Source organism: Rhinatrema bivittatum, chromosome 1, assembly GCF_901001135.1.
Source record: "Rhinatrema bivittatum chromosome 1, aRhiBiv1.1, whole genome shotgun sequence".
NCBI lineage: Eukaryota > Metazoa > Chordata > Amphibia > Gymnophiona > Rhinatrematidae > Rhinatrema > Rhinatrema bivittatum.
In genome coordinates this window covers 678,158,034-678,178,299 of record NC_042615.1, presented here as the reverse complement: position 1 = coordinate 678,178,299, position 20,266 = coordinate 678,158,034, and the positions used below count along the sequence as shown (strand labels likewise).

At 46.5% G+C, this 20,266-nt stretch overlaps 1 protein-coding gene across 4 annotated transcripts in view; it reads right to left on the bottom strand.

Annotated features, from left to right (window-relative positions):
- Positions 1-20,266, bottom strand: part of SSBP2 (single stranded DNA binding protein 2) — a 596,076-nt gene that overhangs the window by 512,716 nt on the left and 63,094 nt on the right. The window lies entirely within an intron of this gene.

Genomic DNA, 20,266 nt, shown 5'->3' with positions numbered 1-20,266 from the left:
AGGTTGATCCAGTTCTGGTTTTACTGTACGGCCTGCAGACTTTGTAGTTCTGGTGCCCCCATTGATTTCACTGAGAAAAGCCCATGCAGGCAGCGAGGGAAAACCAGTGCTGGCTCAGAGTGTCCTGAAAACCTACAGCCAATTGGCTACCCTATGCACCAAGGAGGACACTGTTTTCTTTACCAGCTGTCATACTCTGTGCTCCTTACGTTTAGTTTGTAACATGCAGTGACTTTATCAAAGCTGAAAAGCAGGAGCACTGGAAATCTCTGGTTTGCACTCTTTAGTTCAAAAGTCCAGTTCGTTCAGTGGCTGCTTACAGTGCTTGATTCATAAAAGCCCCAGAAGTCTCAACAGGGATCCCCCAAATACTGTCCCATAAATGAGGGCTTTGTCCTAAAGGAAGAGACTGAGACCCAAATCCACAAAAGTGTTGACGGGTGGAAAAACCAAGGCCAAGGCACGAATAACAATGGCAACTTAAACGGGAAGCTAAAGGGCAATTCAAATTCAGTATCAGTTTTGCACCTGAAAATAAGGGGACTTTTTTTTATTTTTCAAATCAATCAACCTGGTGCAGTTTGTTTGTACCTGAGCAAAACCTGGCACAAACCTTTAAGAATCACTGGGGTTTTTCTCAGGATCCTCCCAGGCCCTGGAAGGCAGTGGAGATGGGAGACTTCCTTATGCGGAGCACTCCCCTCTCTCTCTCCCCTCTAAATAAAAACAGCGGCTCTCCCGCCCTCCCCCTCTGCTGGCTGGGGCAGGAGGGGGACCATTTCTCACCAGGCCTTGGTTCTGGCTCCAGGACGAGCAGAGGAGGGAAAGGGAGGGGGAGCAGTAACCGACAGCTCCATTCATAGCAAGGTGCTTGGCTGAGACTGTGCTCAGAGCCACAGGAGCCCCTGGCCCTGAAAGCTCGCCTCCAGCCTGCCAAAGCGTGCACAAGGGCTGCTTATTAACTGCACGGCTCACCCTGCAAAACTGCAACAATACCAGAATATGCAAGGCTCCCTGATTTCTTTCTTTTTCTTTTCTTTCTAAAGTTTGAATCAAAGCGCTCTCTCTCTCTCACACTTATTTTTCCACCCTAGATTTTTGGTGTCTGTCTCCTGTACTCTCAACTTTAAGGTTAAAGGCTTGAACTGCTCTCAGTCAGGGGGGAGTGCCTCTGCAGCAGGCCGTGTATGTACCGGACATGATGTACCTCCACCTGAGCAGAGTTTCTATTGGGAATTTCATAAATGGATCCAGATTTATTTTTTTTTTTAAACTCAGCCAGGGTCCATATTAAAAAGCCATTTAGACGGATAACCTAACAGTTATCCGTCTAAATAGCAGAGTCGGCTATATTCAGCCTTTAACCGACTAAATTCTAGCCGGGTAACTGGCGTACGCTTCCAACGTGGCTCCTTAGCGACACCAGACGTGCTGAGCGCCAGTCGCGTTGAAGGCTACCGCGATACGGGCTGAAGAGAAATAACTCTTAAAGGTACAGGGAGGGGAAGGGTGAGTGTAGGGAGGAGGAGGGGGCCCGCAGAGGTTAAGGTTTAAAAAATACAAACCTGGAACTTGAGCGGGGAATGGGGGGAGGGAAGAGGCTGGCAGACCCCTAGCCCTTATATTGTTTTTTTTAATTCTGATTTGGGCTTTTTGGGGAGGAGGCAGCAGAGTCCAACCATGAAGTTTGGACTGAGGGAGGAGGGGAGATTTAGTCCGGGCCTTGCAGGCCCACGTTTTTTATTTTGTTTTCTCACTAGGTCTGCCACTTAATCGGATATCTTTTGAACATATCCGGCCACACAAGATCGGATAACTTTATATATAACCAGCTATATGCAAAAAGATATTTGGTTATGTTTAAAGTTATCCAGCTATTGTTAGCCCTATAACTTTATTCGGGAGTATTCGGTGGGATGGTTACCCCAACTGAAAATCCAGGACAAATTATCATGCTAACTCTAGCCGGATAATACCTTGTCCACTAAACAGCCACCTGAATATTGGCCTCAGCCATGTTCAGTCCTGACTCAGAGAGACGACGCTTGGACAATCTCTCCAAAGTCCTGGTTTCGGGGTGCCCTCTTCCTCTTATTTCGAGAATAGTTTGCAGGAGTTGCCAGGCTTTAAGGTCTTTGTATAATTTTTGAAATCGTATGCTTCCCTTTTTTTTCTATCTTGTCGACTAGTTCTTGGCATACGGGGGGGGTGAGAAGGGGGTCTAAGAGTGTCCTGCGGATTGGCCTATCAGCCGACGGTACCTCCAGCCCTTAACAGAAGCTCAGCTGCCTGCAAAAGAAAAAAACAATATACAGTACTGATGTGGTCCAGTTCTGCCATGGGCCAGGGAAAGTGTGCTGGCTCAGCTGCTGGGTTCTGCAACGATGCTCCGTTATCCCGGTCACAGTGCTTCAGTGTGGTGGCCCTAGTCAGCCAGGCAGTGTGGTGGCCTAGCTAGCTGGGGCCCCCACACTGCAGCTCCCTGAGAGCGCCACTGTGCAACCCAGCAGCCGAGCCAGTCCCCCGGCAGAACTGGATAACACTAGCAGGTTTTGTTTTTTCTTTTGCAAGAAGCTTCAGGTAGGGGCCAACGTGCTGTCAGCTGATAGGCCGTTCCACCCCCTAAGCAGCAGGCAAGGAAAAAGAGGCGCCTGCTTATTTGGTATCCGCCGGCTTTGACTTCTAGTTCTCTTACACCAGCAGTGAAAGCCAAAGAGTAGAGGGGATCGGGGGAAAATCACAGAGCTGCACCTGACCCACGCATGCTGCAGCTATGCTCGCAGCACCAGCCCAGGGACACGGCAGCCATCTGTGCAGCAGAGCCAGACAAACTGAGCAGAGGATCTAGGAGGCTGCGTTTCCTTCACATAATCAGCCTCACTGGCCCACTGGGGCATGCCCGAACGCCCCATAGGCCAATCCTTCCCTGCTGTGAAAGGTGATCTCTTACATGGATGCTACGGAAATCACAGATAAACCAGACCTATGCATATTTAAAGTGGTATCCTGGAAGCAAATATAGATTCATTAACTTAACCTACCTTCAGCTTAAATAAAAGGAAAGGCTGTGAATGGGCAGCCTTCTTATCGGGAAGGTTCATGAACTGTACTAAAAGAAATCTTTAGAACATTAAACAGAGACCTGCAGAGACACAGCGGTAGGAAACAGAAGGCAGGTCAAGTCAGATGGTACTCTAATTACTGGATCTCTGGCTAAAACCTTATGTCTCATCAGGAAGCCAAATTAATGTCAAAGCCCTCTATTAGAGTAAGTCCAGTATCTATTTGTGAGTCTCTAGACACCTCTAATACATTAGCACTGTCCAATAACCAAAACCTACAATTCACCATTCACATTTCAATTACCATTAAAGCGCTGTTAAATGGAAACTAACATACTTTATTCTTTAAATACATCTGACTACTTACCAACCCATCCCCCTGCCCGAAGTAACATCATGTTTTAATTTTGAAAACGCCCACAGAAAAGGATGAGTCCTTGTTTTTCAATCCATGCTATCATAAGCTGTGCAGGCTCCAGTGTCATCGGCTGGGTGACAGGCTGCACGGTTACCATACTTAAGATTAACGAAACATGCAAAGACCACAACAGGCCAACTAAAAAGCTATCTCCAAGCTGTGGATTATTAGCAGGCGCGCGTATACCGCTCCAGATACTGGATCTGGGAATATTTCACCCTGAGAATGGGCATGGCTGTATGACAAATGATATTTTGGGGTTAGCAATTACTGGTGGAAAAGTGTTAACACAATAATCACCAGCTGATGAACTGAAAACACTGCTATAGTCTAAAAATATTTGGCTCTTAAAAAATAAATATTTGGCTCTTAAAAAATAAATAAATAAATAAATAAAGTAAAATCAGAAAGAAATGTTTAGAAAGCATAATAAAATAGAAACCTCGCTAATCAATCCAAGAACACGTGGGCAACCCAAGTCTACTCCCGGACTCTAGCTCCCATGCTGAGAGAGAAAGCCAGTACTGCTTACGCGACATCTGTTGGCCAGCAAAATGCCACTGTTAAATCATCTCTCACCCTGTTCTAGAGCCAATTTAAAAGGCCAATGAAATAAGTCTCGCGTTAAAATGTGCACTTGTATTGAGCACGTGTTTTCCTAATGCACTCACAGCCACGTCTCCTGGGCGCCCAATGCAAGATTTTAATGAGCTGCTGCTTTAAAAAGGACGCGCTAGGGAAGAGCTACGCATCCCTGGCGCTCAAATGCATCGGGCGCCCAGGAGACTTGGCCGTGGGCCCAGCAGGCTTGAATCGACGCATGGTTTCATTTTTTTTTTTTTTCGCCTTTTGAAGCCCCTTCTCTAAACTTGGTCTGACATGGGCTTGCGATGGCTGTGATATTACTAAAATAAAAACACAAAACCCCATCCCCATGAATGTCTGACAGAAGGAAATGCTCAGGATCTATAGGATAGCCCAAAAACATAATTGAAAAATAATGAGATTTGCTTTCTTAAGACAAAATAAATAATACAAGTAGGTTGATGGTTTAAACCACATACATAGCAGAGAGGATAACAAAACATGCGAATGGTTAAGAAGAACATCATGAAAAATCCTCGCAATGCAAGTTTTAAGTGCCAATTTTAATTAAGCTGTAGTGCAACTTCCACTTCCTAATATCTAACCTACTATCAGGCATTGAAAGGATCTCACTTTTGCAATAAACTTGGTATTATTATTTAAGGCGTAACCTCGGTGAAGTTTTGCTGCGCGATACAGTAGAGCAGCTGTTGCCATGACTTGCGGAATGACTTAACGCCAGCTCCAAGGCCAGAGTGAAATTTGCTGCGTTAAAAAGTGTGCATTGGGCGCCCGGCCATTTTCTGCATTGGGAGGCAATAGCTAGTAGCCTCATTGACATGGAATGTACATGTGATGAACGCTATCGGCCAGCTGTTTGTTTGGGCGCGCGTTTGGGACACGCTATTCTCCTTATTGCAGCAGGTGCTAGTCTAGCATGGCCAAACGCGCGAACCTGAGCGCTAGGCTGAGTGCACCTTATTGCCTCGGCCCCCTAAGTGGGCAGTGCAGTATGTGAAGCTGGGGCTGGTTACAGCTCGGAAGGCCTAGGACATTGGGTGAGGGATGATTTACCAGCACTCCAGGAAAGGTTAGTAACACAACAGATAACAACAGAAAAAGATCAACTGGCCTATCCAGTTTGTCTAGCAATTCCTGACTACAGGGCTTATCCCAGCTGCTAGGCAAAGAACCTGAATGCTTCTAAGCTATCCTTCCCCTTCCAGGATAATGTTGTCATCTTGGGCAGGTAAACACATAAATTCCCTACTTAGTTCACACCCAGTTCCTCTCTCTTCCCATGTCTAACCACAAAGCTTTGTAATGATCTAAATAGCTATCAAAACTAGCATGGTCACTGCCCAAACATCCTGCCTCCTAAGGTACCTTGAGAAACCTGCCTGGCTATGAGACCAATGGAATAAGATGTGCTCGGCAAATGCACATTTTTCGTGCACAAAATTTACTGCATCAAGGATTTCTGTGCATAAAAACTGCACGCAGAAGTGTGCATATTCCTTCAGCTCTTTGCACAGAAATCCCACACTGAAGAAGGCATGCCCCATTACCCCGCCCCCAGTGCAGAGGGATGCACTGGCTTCCCTCCCGTTTTCTTAGTGCTGGAAACTGAACTCCTAGTCCGAGGTGGAGGGAAGTTTCTGTGGCTAAATAAATGTCAGTCTAGGGGCGGTAGCTGCAGTTCCAGCACCAGGACCTGTAGTCAGGATTGTAAGCACAGAAAACAAAATATAATTTATATGCACATAAAACGCTGAGCCAAAAACATTTTTTCTATTTTTTTTTTTTTGAGTGTGTACATCTTATTTTCTGCATAGAAAACATGATTTATGTGCACAAAGCATATTCTGCGCATATATCCCGAGTACAGGTTCCAGCACTCAAGTTAGGAATCTACCTTATAAATGGGCCCTGATCGACGGCCCGCAAATGCGCAGTAGAGCACAGCTCTACTGCGCATGTGCGGGCAAGGACGTCGGTCTCGGCCAGCGTCAGAAAAAAAAAACATGGCGGCGGCGGTGTTGGGTGGCGGCGGCGGCGGGAGTCGGCGGCGGCGTCGGGTGGCAGCGGCGGCGTCGGGCGGTGGCGGCAGCGGGCGGCGGCGGCAGCGGCGAATGACAACGATGATGAGGAGCGGCGGCAGCGACGGCCAGTAGCGAGGGAGGGTGGAGAGAGAGAGAGGGAGGGACGGACTGAGTGAGAGGGAGGGAGGGACTGAGTGGGGGGGAGGGAGGGACTGAGTGAGAGGGAGGGAGGGATTGAGTGAGGGGGAGGGACTCAGGGAGGGGGAGGGAGGGACTGAGTGAGGGGGAGGGAGGGGGAGGGACTGAGTGAGAGTGAGGTAGGGGGTGGGGAAGAGTGAGGGGAGAGGGAGAATGAGGGAGAGGTGAGAGACAGGGATGTGAGTAAGTGGAAGGGTAAGAAGTTTTGGAGCAGAGAAAAAGGGAGTGGAGGAGGGCTGAGGGAGAGGGGATGGGATTGAGAGAGGGTGGGGAGTGACTGAGGGAAGGTGAGAGAGGTGGGAGTGACTGAGGGAAGGGGAGGGAGGTGAAAGTGAGGGGAAGGAGGCAGTGGGAGACAGAGAGTGAGTAAGACTGAGGGGTGGGAAGGGGGTGAGTGACTGGGGGGAATGAGGGAGAAAAAGTGTAGGAGGGTGCTGCGAAAATGGACCGAAAACAAAAATGTAATGTAGGGCACAAATTTACATGCAAAACACATTTTTAGTGCACATAATTCATATTTTATGTGCAAAAAACATGAAATATATGTATGTGCCCAAATCATATTTCCTGCATATAAAATGTGATTTATGTGCACAAAAAAATGCTTTCTGGGCAGAAAGCCTTTTTATACACATAAATTCTATGTAATGTGCCAAAATCATGTTTTTATGTGTGCACATTTTCTGGTTTGTGTACATTTTTTAAACTCCTGATGCATTAGCAATGGGAATTTTTTTTTAAAAATTAGCTTGCGCATAAAGAAACTGTGCTGAATTTCAGTGTATGGTATTAACGCCCTGCTTATGTGAGCACATGCATTTACTGTGCTTGCAGCCAGCCAGACAGACCCACCTACTAGTTGAACTCTGTCATCCTAGCCTAGTGCAGCTGTTGCTTATACAGCTGGCCTCCTAGGTGTTGCATGTTCGGAATTGGGAAAGGGTGGTGGACACCACCTATCCAGGGTGGCAAAGGATCACATGGCAGACTAGAGTTAGACTGGGCAGTCCGGTGCAGCTGGAGCAAGGGATGATGTGTAGGCTGGGCTGAAGCTCACGAACAGAGTGTAGGCTGGGCTGGAGATCAGGAACGGAGTACAGGTTGGGCTGGAGCTCACAAATAGAGCGAGGCTGGACTGGAGCTGTGTGAAGGTAAAAGCAAATTGGAAATATTTCCCCATTTGTAAGCACCAGGTCCAGTATCACCACCTCACGTATTGGTTCTGTTACCATTTGCAGGAACAGTCCTTCCTACAGACAATCCAGGACCTACCTGCTTCTAGATGACACCACAACCAGGATGTCCCAATCAACATCACTAGTAAAGCAGAGTTGCTTACCTGTAACAGGTGTTCTCTGAGGACAGCAGGATGTTAATCCTCACACATGGGTGACATCATCAGATGGAGCCCTGATTCAGAACTTTGATCTCAAAGATTCTAGAACTTTCAAACATGCTCTACTGAGCATGTGCAACTGTAGTTATCACCCTGCCCCCTAAGCAGAGTCCCTCAGTCCATGATATAGCTCATGCAAGGAGAAACCAACTCCTGGGGAGGCGGATGGCTTTTGTCAGGACTAACATCCTGCTATCCTTGAAGAACACCCGTTACAGGTAAACAACTCTGCTTTCTCCGAGGACAAGCAGGATGGTATTCCTCACATATGGATGATTCCCAAGCTATAGGCTATCTGAGCAGGACAAAGCGAGAAACCACAGAGTGCTGAAAGCACCACCTCTCTCCCTTTTGCCTGTGAGACAACCAACCCACAAAGGGGTCCAGGAGGGAAAAGAGTTGGGTTCTACAAAAAGAAAACCATACAAAACCCTGATGCATAGCAGAGGCGCCTAAGGCAAGGGAATGATGTGAGTGTCAGCAAGAAACATATTCCTCATCACAGAAGAAGATGAGAGTGTGACATAATTGTCCAAGCTAGTAGTTGGAGAAAGAAGACAGATTTTGAAAGAAGAATTTAAAGATCTTAAACTGGCTTTTATTGCATTTTTATTATAAAATATTAGGCTTCATTTTGAAATCTTACTGTATATTAGACTATCGTATTTTTCGCTCCATAAGACGCACCTGACCATAAGACGCACCTAGGATTCAGAGGGGGAAAATTAAAAAAAAAAATGATGTGCTAAACTGGCTCTGATCCCGGGCATCTGAGCGTCTTATGGAGCAAATTAGGGTGTGCATACAATTTTTTTTTTGTCCTCATTTCGTTTTCGGGTCTGGGGAGGGCCATTTCGGTCCACTCCCCGGATCAGAAAACCTTTATCGTTCTCTTCATGTGGAAAAAAAAACCCCCCCCAGCCCAACCCTTTAAATTGAATTACCTACAACCCCCCACCCTCCTGACCCCCCAAGACTTGCCAAAAGTCCTTGGTGGTCCAGCAGGGGTCCGGGAACGATCTCCTGCTCTTGGGCCATTGGCTGCCAGTAATCAAAATGGTGCCGGTGGCCCTTTGCCCTTACTATGTCACAGGGGCTACCAGTGTCATTGGTCGGCCCCTGTCACATGGTAGGAGCAATGGACGTCCTGTGCATCCATTCTGGTCACCACATCTCAAAAAAGATATAGTTGCACTGGAGAAGGTACAAAGAAGGACAACCAAAATGATAAAGGGGATGGAATTGCTCCCTTATGAGGAAAAGCTAAAGAGGTTAGGGCTGTTCAGCTTGGAGAAAAGATGGCTGAGGGGGGATATGATAGAGGTCTTTAAAATCATGAAGTCTAGAATAAGTAAATATAAATCAATTATTTACTCTTTCGGGTAATAGAAGGACTAGGGCACTCCATGAAGTTAGCAAGTAGACATTTAAAACAAATCGTAGAAAATTCTTTTTCAATCAACGCACAAATAAGCTCTGGAATTTGTTGCCAGAGGATGTGGTTAGTGCAGTTAGTGGAGCTGGGTTTAAAAAAGGTTTGGATAAGTTCTAGGAGGAGAGTCCATTAACTGCTATTACTGGCATCAGTAGCATGGGATCTGCTTAGTGTTTGGGTACTTGCCATTACTTGTTTTCTGGATTGGCCACCATTGGAAACAGACGCTGTGCTTGATGGACCCTTGCTCTGACCCAGTATGGCAATTTCTTGTGATCTTATGACACAGCCTTTGAAATTACATCGGGAATGGCTCACTGCAGCAATGCAGTACATAGCAACCGACAGTGCCCCTGGTGCTCTGCAGTTGTGTCCTGAGACATCTGACGCGTCCACCAGTGCCCACTGTAGTGATGGCGCCCATAGAGCCCAAAGCACTCATAGCGCTCTCATACTCATCAACGATGGATCGCATAAATGGCACCAAATGATGCTGCGCTTCACCATGTCCTGATTAGTCTGACAGTATATAGCACCATACCCGGCACCCGCGGATATCAACAGCCCAGTGGCACTGATAGAGACCCCAGTGCCCAAAGGTATCGATGGACTGGCAGTACAGAAGATGCCAGGGGCAGCTGCAGGCAAAGGCTCTGCAGCCCCAACATGTCTCATCGATGCCCAAAGGAATCAATGACTGCCAGCGCCATCGATGGCTCCCCTCTTATCACCTATATGTCAGAGGTCATCGATGCTGCAAGCATCCCTCGCCAGCAGCAATGGCTGATGATAGCCTCTCTAGCGCTCACTAGCATCGATGGTGCACAAGCCAGGTGGGGCTTCCGATGCTCCCAGATCCCAGTGGCTCAGGGCCCCTGAGATCATCGATATCCATGGTGCCCGACAGCCGTAGGCCACTTATGGGACAGACCGATGCACCAAAGTGCCCCATCTGGAGACCGCAAAGGAGCTTCAAGGGCACCGGAACGCTGCGCCTGGATGCCTTGGTGCTCCAGGGTATCTTGAGTAAATGGTGACCATGGCGCTCAATAGCACCAAGTCCATCCAAGGCCGAAACCCATGTCACCCGAGGGCTTCAGTAGCACTCGAGGCTCTCAGGCCTGGTGGTCAATGGCCTCAAGGGCGTCTTCAGCGCTCAGTGGTGATCCCAGTGCCTCTTTGATGGTGCTCAACATCGTTGAGAGTGGCAACAAATGGCATCGCTGGCTAATATACCCAATGGCCTCTATGGTGGCCCTGCACCTCAATGACATCGATGGTGTCAATGGTATCACGGCAGCTCTGCATCACGATGGCCTCAAAGCCATACACTGCAACAGCCTCGAAGGCGGCCACGGCATCGAGGCCACGCACCTCGATGGCATCGAGGGCAGCAGTGGCATCGAGGCCATGCATCTTGATGGCATCAAGGGCGGCCATGGTTTTGATGCTATGCATTTTGATGGCCAACATATGCACCTCAATGGCATCGAGGGCATCCATGACATCGAAGGTGACTCCAATGGCATTGAGGGGGACCATGGTGCTCGATGGCCATCCTAGTCCCTGAACTAGAGATCGGTGCCACTACTCCACCACATCAGGGCCCAAGGCCTACGGCACAAAAGACCCTTACGGCATTGAGGGCAGTCACGCACCTTGGTGGCATCAAGGACACCCCAGCACCTCAACACCGCGAAGGGTGACCATGGTGCTCAATGGCAGTCCTGGGCCCCGATGTAGTCCTGACATCAACGTGTCAGATCATCAGTGCACTGGCACCGAAGGTGCAGCAGCAAGCTGCTTGCCAAGGCTCCTCCTCACCCTCTCTCACAAGGAAACTGCACCTCCATCACATGCAAGCAGGAGGGGAGGCTACATTGTACAGGGCTCCTGCCCATGGAGACTAGTTCCTTTGAATGAGGGGAGGATGCGCTCTCCTCCCCACAGAAACGGTGTGGTCCTCGATCTCTTCACTGTCTGAACCTCATTTGATGCCGATAGATCGATGAAAGACATGGAACTTCTACCCGGGTAGAACTCAAGCGAGTCCCCAGGCTCAACGGCCACTGCTATTACTAGCATCAGTAGCATGAGATAGACTTAGTTTTTGGGTTCTTGCCAGGTACTTGTAGCCTGGATTGGCCACTGTTGGAAACAGGATGCTGGGCTTGATAGACCCTTGGTCTGACCCAGTATGGCATGTTCTTATGTTCTTACATGGATCATCCACGGACTGCATTCTGTTGGTCCTGTGCAAAGAAGAGGAAAAAAGGGAAAGAAAAAAGAAAACTACTGTAAGGTAAGGGAAAGAAAAACAGCTGCCGTTCTAGAAAAAATCACTTACAAAAACTCTGAGGAAAGAGCAAAGCTGAATACCGCGAGCACACAGCAACACGGAAAAAAAAAAGAGAGACTGGGGGACTCTGCCTAGGGAGCAGGGTGATAACTACAGCTGCACATGCCTAGTAGGGCATGCTGAAAGTTCTAGAATCTTTGATATCAAAGTTTCGGACTAGGGCTCCATCTGATGATGTCACGCATATGTGAGGACTACCATCCTGCTTGTCCTCGGAGAATAGCATCTCACCTTTCACAGAAAATTTTGTGAACATCTTCAAGTAAATCTCTGTTCATTTCTTCTGCTTATGAAGGAGGTCTTTATGTCATACTAATATAAATGGATGTTCCAGTTCCTCGTTCCAGATTAACCAACAATGCTTTCTCTTTACCTTATAAGTCCTGCAGTTCTGTTGCTTTAGTGTTTTTTATATATAGCGCCACTCCTCCTCCCTTTCTTCTTACCTTGTCCTTCCTGAGTAGATTATAGCTTGGTTTAACTATATCCCAACCAGCAAAAGATAGGAACAGGTCATAAACCCAAGCAAAAACAAAAAGAAAATAGAGAAGGTTGTAGATAACAAATGCAAATGTCCACTGTTCAAAGCATAGGCATGGCAAGCTTTATTCACAATTTCCTATAGAGCTTCAGAATAAAATCTAGCTGATGGATGACAGTTGCCGATATATTGAAACAGGACAAAATCCCAACCCCAAAATGAGCTGTGTTTCACTACAGTGCTGTCTCAAGGGGCGAGAGCACAACCATCTACAAATGGGAAAACAAAAGGCTACTCAAAAGGCTAATCAAAGAACTGATCAAGAAAATGAAGTGGACAACAAAAGAGATATCACAATTATATAACTGTCTTAAATGTATATACAAATAAACAAGTTACATAAGAAGAACATAAGAAATGCCATACTGGGTCAGACCAAGGGTCCATCAAGCCCAGTATCCTGTTTCCAACAGAGGCCAATCCAAGTCACAAGTACCTGGCAAGTACCCAATCATTAGATAGATCACAAGCTACTATTGCTTATTAATTACTGTCATAGCAGTTTATGGATTTATCCTCTAGGAACTTATCCAAACCTTTTTTAAACCCTGTTACACTAACTGCTGTAACCACATCCTCTGGCAATGAATTCCAGAGCTTAACTATGTGCTGAGTGAAAACATTTACTTCAATTTGTTTTAAATGAGCTGCTTGCTAACTTCATGGAATGCCCCCTGGTCTTTCTATTATCTGAGAGAGTAAATAACTGATTTACAGCAGTAAAACAAATGGCCACTGTGCTGGGGGCTTCTAGACCCTCCCCGCCCCTTTCCCGAAGCCCCGGGACTTACACGTGCCCCAGGGCTTTACGCGCGTAGCCGAGCCTTTGAAAATACGCCCGGCACACATAGGCGTTTTAAAATCTGGCCCTTAGTGTGTCCTCCTCCACATGTGAAAGTTTACTACAATTCTGAATTAATGAGCTGCTGAGATGCACCATCATGCAAAGCAGCTCATTCATTCAGAAATCAACAAAAACCAGTGCACAAACTCCAGTTCATAGGCTGCTTTTCACAATGAGATGTGGTTATCTTTTCTCAGACAGGCCCCACAGCAAAGTCTCTCATACAAGTTTGCTAAAGAACTCATTTACAATCATAGCAAACTTGTGCAAGAAAGATTGCTAACACACAGAAATCACATGGTGTAGTACATTAGCCCCAAAGAACAATGATAATGCTTTATTAATGCCACTGCAAAATTTAAATAGAAGTAGAATACTTTGCCAAAAGGCAAGCTGATCCATCTTTTTTTGCAAAAAGGAAGATACTACCCTAAAAATAACATCTGGGAGATTATTAGCAAATTATATCAAGGCATGACAAAATAGATCTGAGATTCCCGCTAATAAATCAGATAACAACAATGGGTATTTAAGGATGAAGAGATCGTGTGCAGTTTAATTATTTTTATTCACTGCTGTACTCGTCAGAGGTTCAAGATGTGGATCAAGCAATAGAAGATGTCTTGACTAAACTGACTTTTTTGACTAAACTGAGACATCCAAGATTATCTGCCATAGATAGAAAAGCTTCAGTCTCCCATAATGGAACATCAAATTAGCAAGCAGGTCCCTCCACATTCATAACACACCTGGATCTGATACGTTCACCGCAGAATCTTATAAAATATTCCTAAAATAAATCACTTACGGTTGTGTGCAAAAGTGTAAGCATCCTGGTAAACTTGTATGTTTCAATGAATCTCTAAGTTAACAGAAGCTGATGCAAACTTTACAAGGTGCAAAATTAAACCCGCACCTTACTGATTATGTGTTGTAATAAGAAAAACAGTGAATACAGCATGTGCAAAGGTTTGTGCACCTTTTCAGTCAGTACTTTGCAACTCATCCTTTGGTAGGAATAAGAGCTTCCAAATGCTTTCTGTAGTCAGCTAAGGGGAGACTTTCCATTCTTGCTTTTGGAATTACTTCCCACCCTTCCTTGCAGTATTATTACAGCTCAGAAATATTCTTAGGTAGCCTTGCATGCACTGCATGTTTGAGAGCTCCCCAGAGATTCTCAGTAATATTTCAAGTCTGTGAAAGCCGGGGCTTTTTTGTTCCAGGGGGTACGTGATGGTCACCTTTTTCCTTTACCTGCCTGATTTGCCTCGTGGTGTCTCATAAGAAAACACGCATCCTGCATGTGAGTACCGGCACTTTTTTGTTCCAGAAAGAAAGCACTGGTGAAGGCCATTACCAGACTTTCATCTTTCTTTCCTGTTACGTACTTCATGACGAGGTGTTGCTAGCCCTGTGCACAAAGGGCTCGTGCCCCCAAATCCATTGGCTAGACCACCCAATTTCTGTAAGATGCGTGGATCCTGCTGCCGTGGTGAGGTTGCTCGGCCTATAGGGTAGGCCCCACCGTCCTTTTACCGACAGCTGGCGGAGCTACGCAAGAAAGAGACTGGACTGGAGCTAAACCTATGCCAGCCCCTTTTCCCCTTGGGTTGAGCCTTGGATTCCGGAGGCAGGTAGGTCTTAGGCGAGGATCTCTGTGGAAATGGCATAGGACCAGGCTAGGGTCAGAGGCAGGCGGCAAACAAGAATGGTCAATGTCCAGGCAAAGTTCAGAGCCAGAAGTCAGTTTGAGGGGAGGCTGGGAGACGAGGAGCAGGACTGATGCAGCAGGGCAGGCAGAAGGAACTGAATAAGACAAAGCAGGACATGCTGCAGAGATGAGGCAAGGCAGGGCTGGAAAGACAAGGCAAGGTTGGGCTGGAGAGACAAAGCAAAGCTGGGCTGGAAAGACGAGACAAGGCTAAGCTGGAGAGATGAGGCAAGGCTGGGCTGGAGAGACTAGGTAGGAAACAGGGATGCAGGTAGCAGCAGCAGCACACACTGCACACTACGAGGCAGGAGACCCGTTACTGAGGTAAAGCAGGGAAGTCCAAGGAGCCCTTACACAGGGCAGCAGCTGGTGATGTCATCCAAGGGCGCAGCAGCCCTTTCCTGCCTCGGGCCCGTTAAACCCTGTGATGGGCACGCGCGCGCTTATGGTGGATGCTGGCGGTGGCAGTTCAGGTGGCGTCCTGCTACTTGAGCGGAGGCCGGCAGCGTCTGCCACATGAGAGGGGCCCAGCTACCGGCAGCATAGGGGTGAGTGTGGCGGCTTGCGGCCGCTAAATGCAACGATTTTGAAACAGCTGTCTCGTTTACTACTCCAGCCCCTCCCTCCAGGTAAAGCCTGCAGGGAAGAGAGAGGGAGAGATTGGAAACCAGAGCAGAGCGATTGTTTCCATCCCTGCAGGGTTGACTGCAGACGCACAACTTCCCGCCACTGTATCTACAGGAGGGGAGGGGCCAGGCTAGAGCAGACACTGCAGGCAGCAGGTGGCAAAAGCAAGAGTGAAAGGGAGCAGAGCAATTGTTTTCTCTTCTGCTGTGTCTGCTCTAGCCTCATCACCTCCTACTTTCTTTCCTTGTTTCAATTGGGGGGGGGGGGGGGGGGGGGGGGGGGGGGTGCTGGACCTGACACAGACAGCTCCTAGTATGTGATCCTAGGACTTTGGACTCAACTGAGGGCAGAGTGGGGAAGGGGGAGGGAGGAATCCTAGAGCACAATCAGGTGGTTGTAAGTGATTGATGAGGAGGGGGGGGGGAGGTAAATGCTGAAGAGAGATGCGATAAAGAAAGGGCCAATGTTGGTAGCATGAGAGGGGGAGTGGTGTGAGAGGGGATGAGGAAAGAGTGGCACAAAAGGGGGTGAATGTTGTGGAGGTGAGAATGAGGTTAAATGCTTTAGGGGGCATGAGGAGGAATAAATGCTGGGGGGAGGAGCATGAGAAAGGAGGTGAATACAGTTTCCTTCCCCATCTCCCTGAAATCAGCAATGCAAACTTGGGCTGTTTGAGGTGATGAAAGACAGCCAGGGGCGTGGGGCCAAATACCTGGGGTGGGCATGAAAAATAGCTGGTGGTAATGGGGTATTAAAGAAAGCCGAAGGGGGAGAGTCTGTGTGAAAGAAAGCTAGAGGTAGTGATGGAGGTGAAGAGAGCTAGAGATAATGCTGGGTGGGGCTGAATGCGTGGGTGGGGCAAAGATGATGGAGGGTGTATGTGAGAGAGAGAGCCAGAGGTGGTGAAGTGGCAGGAGGGTGACAGAAGCAGAGGTAGTGAAGTGGGGGATGGTGACAGAGAGCTAGAGATGATGAGGGGGGAGGAGAGCAAGAGAGGTGTGACAGGGTGTGAGGGTGAGAAAGCAAGAGGTAGTGATTGGGAGGCGTAAGGGTTTGTAGAGAGAGAGGGGGGAGGTTATGGGGGTTGTGTATGAGAGCAGCTGGAAAGATACAAAGGTATTAAATTCACAGGTTTGGTGGAATACTCTTTGTATGTGTGTATATGAGGAAATGTAACAGAAAGGTGAGATTTGTGGCGATCTGGCAACTAGTTCATTTGTATCTGAAATGCGAAACAAGACTTCAAGACAAACAAGACTGCTTTGTTTATGAACTGTACTCTATGGAGCCAATATTCGAGAATCCCAACGACTTAACTTATCCAGCTAAAGTTAGCCTAATAAGTTATCCTGGATATTCAGGAGATAAACAACCCACTCTAAGATTACAATTATCCGTCTAACTTGAGCCAGATAACTTTAAAATCTAACCATCTGCTTTGAATATTGTCAGTTTGATTTAAAGTTATCCGGCCTCATGTGGCTGAATAACTTTAGGCTTAACTGGCTATATTCAAAAGAATATAGCCGGTTAAGTGGCACAGCGAAGGGAAAAATAAAAGTGACATGCGGGCCTGTGGCCCAAACCCCATACCCTCAGCTGATATGTCAAAAATGGACTCTGCCACGCCAAGGCCCACCCCCACACCCTGCCAAGCGCAATTTAAACAGAATCGACCCAGCAGGGCCCATACTTAACATATTGGGTGGGGGTATGGGATTCAGGCTACAGGCCTGCAAGACACTTTTTTCCCCCCTTCACTGTGTTACTTAACTGGCTTTATTCTTTTGAATTCAGCCAATTAGGCATACAGTTATCCTGCCACACAAGGTTACGAGTGCTCTGAGACAGCTAACTTAGGCCTAGATTCATCAAACTATCACATGTGATAGGAAGAGGGGCATGTTTTATGGTAATAACTTATTTATCACAAAGTGTGCTATCTTAGTGAGAGTGCGATAACTTTTTCACACTTTGCAGTATCACAATTGTTCTAATTCCTACCTACAACCTCTCTCTCTCTCTCTCTCGTCACACGCCTTATTGAAAAAGGTGTACTTATTTCCCTTGTTAAAACTGTGTGATATGGCTTTGCAATTTGTAAAGCCAGCCCACTTGGCCAGAAATCCCAAACTCCTCCCCTTTTCTGAATTAGCATCGCACCATGCGTTATTGGGCTTTTCACCTGTGAAAACCGCCTTAACGCATGCGAAAAGCCCATAACGCGGCTTGGAAAATAACCCCCTTATCTGGATACAGCTGAAAATTGGCTAAGTTAGGTGGATAATTCAGCTTCACCCTGGAACACCCCCTGAATAAAATTTAGCTGGATAAGTGCCCCAGATATTCAAAAACAAGCATTTAGCAAAATTACTCACAAGTTATCCGGTTAAATCTATTTGCATATGACCTCTAATAATTATGTCTTCTGTTTTCTCTTTATTGTCAATCTATTCAAAATTAATGCAAGCTACCAAATAAAGAAATAAAAGAGACTACATCTGCACATTTCCAGTCCTTTTAGCGCACCCCTTTCGCACCCTCTCTGAGCTCCCGTAATATCCCAGCTTGTTTGCAGCCAGCCCCAGAGCTTTGTCCTCTTGCACGTTTTCTAGCTCCACACAAACATTTCCTTCTGTAAATGGTGCAGCAGCCGGCCCCCACTCCCATAGGTACCCTTGCCAACAAATCGGAGGTCCTTCTCAGTTTCCTTCTTCCGTGAATCCCAAACAAAAAGTATTGGTTTAGCATTTCTGGATTTTCCTCGTTCCTCTCCGCAGTGTCATCCTTTTTTTCTCTCAGTCTTACAACCCCTGGCTCCGCTTTTCCTCTTCTCACTGACCTCTCATCGCCTTGCTTCACCACCTTAGCTGCCTTTTCTTCCCCATGCGCCTTTGCCATCCTACTTTCCTCGCCCCTTTCGTCTTCAACAAATATTCTTCCCTGTGCTCCTCTTTCCGAGATCCTTTGTGTGCTGGGACAGGGACTCTTTCTGCCCTTACATTTTTAGCTGCTGCTTTTGAAAACCACATCAGCACTCTTACTTGTATCTACTTTCTTAACATAAAGATTTGTTGCTTTTTTTCCGTACCTCCTTTTAGTTTAGCCCAGTGTTCTTCCATGTTCCCTGTACCCTTTCACTCTGCTCGTGCCTCCTTAAGGTGCGTCCCTATTTATCAAAGCTGGTATTTTGGAAACCCAGGACTTTGACTTTTGGGTGGTAGTTACTGAATATCAAACCATACTGTCTCACAGCCCTCAAGTGGACACCTATCCAGACATTAGAAACATGTTCTCCATTCTCCGTCCACTATTTATTTATTTCAATTTATAAAACTACCTTTCACCCAAAAAAGAAAAGATGCCCAAAGCCCTGGATGGCTCCTTCCTTTGAGAGTTCCATTACCATTTGTATGAGGAAGGCCCCTTAAATAGAGGACAGGATCACTCTTTCTGACCAATTCCGCTGTTGAGATATTCCCATCCACTAAGCAAAACCAGTCGACCTAGGTGGGACTTCAACCCACAACGCCTGTTCTGTGAAGCCACTGGGCCAACTTAAAATGTGACCTTATTGCATTTTATTTGATTTGATCTTACGGGGGTATCAACCTTGGCAGGTCTCGAACTGGCCAACTTTGGGTTTAGAGGATAGAAGCAGCGCTGCAAAGCCAGAAATTAAATCGAAGAGACCTGAGGACCTTAGAGAGAGAGCTGGAGGTGAATGGACAGCAAAGGGGTACCACAAGTAGTCTTTCAACTCGTAGGCGCTACAAATAATTTTGATTCCTAGCTAGAATAATGCAGTGGATCTAAATTAGTTAGGATACTAGATTAGATTAACTAAAAACAGAATTCACTTTCAAATAGCTGAATGGAACTGACTTGTACATGTACTTTGCTACTGAGAAGCATGTCATGTACTTACTGTAATTGTTTGCCCAGTTTCATATCAGCACTCCTTGTTTATACAGCAGTATCTTAATGCTTTCGTTCTCTTTTTCCACAGTAAATGATGTTACACACTACAATTATGCCCAAAGTAGCTATCAGTGTAAAAAAAATCTGGACAAAGGACAGACAAAAGGTTCTTTTAAAGTCAGGGTATCATATCAGAGGCCACACAGCTAAAGGCCAAGAGATGGATCCCGGCCACAAGGACCCCATCGTTATTTCAAAGTGCAATTGCTTTTAATCCATACATTCTCCTACAACCTGATTTATTAAGCACCCGATGGCATTTAGCCAGGCAGATCACTGGACTGCTGCAACATTCGGAGCATTTTTAATGTCAATTAAGAAGAGCAGTTACCTCTTCTAACGCAAGAGGTATCATCCTGCACTAACAGGAAGATCACAAGGCCTCATCGTACACTAACAGGAAGATCACAAGGCCTAAGAAAGCCATTCTACTGTCAGGTAATCTCTCCAGTCACGAGAGATATCTCTTCACGCTACTTCTGTTACCTGAGGGATCAAAACATTTCCAAGCGTTATTATTTTCTAATCCCTTTGCACACTCTCCCTTTCAGCCACACTGCTACAGCTTTGCCAGTAAATAACAAAAGCCCCACACGTGCAAGCCCCCTGCCAAAACACCAGCACTTAATAAACATGATTGACATTCAGGATACAATTCTGAGGAGTCAATTCAAAACTTGTCCACAGTCAATATAATCAGCCACATATCAACTGCACAAAAGGCTTTAAGCACAGCTATTAAATATGATTAATTTTACCGTAATCAGCGCTGCTCGGCAGTCAATGAAGAAGTCATCAAGCCATAGCCAGACTTGAGCGTCTGCCAAGCAAAAAAACTACAGCTCACAAAAGTAATATGAATTTCACATACAAACAAATGCCTAGACTGTGTCACCAGTAGCCACTTTACCTTTTGCTAGGTATTTATTTATTTATTTTCCAGCATCCTCTCCTTCCAAGTCTCGTCTAAATAAATGTTAGTGTACGCGGGGGAGGCTGGGAAGAGAAAGTGGAGGAGGAGAAAACTGAAGCTGGATTTCCAACTTTTCCATAATATTCCAAGGGTA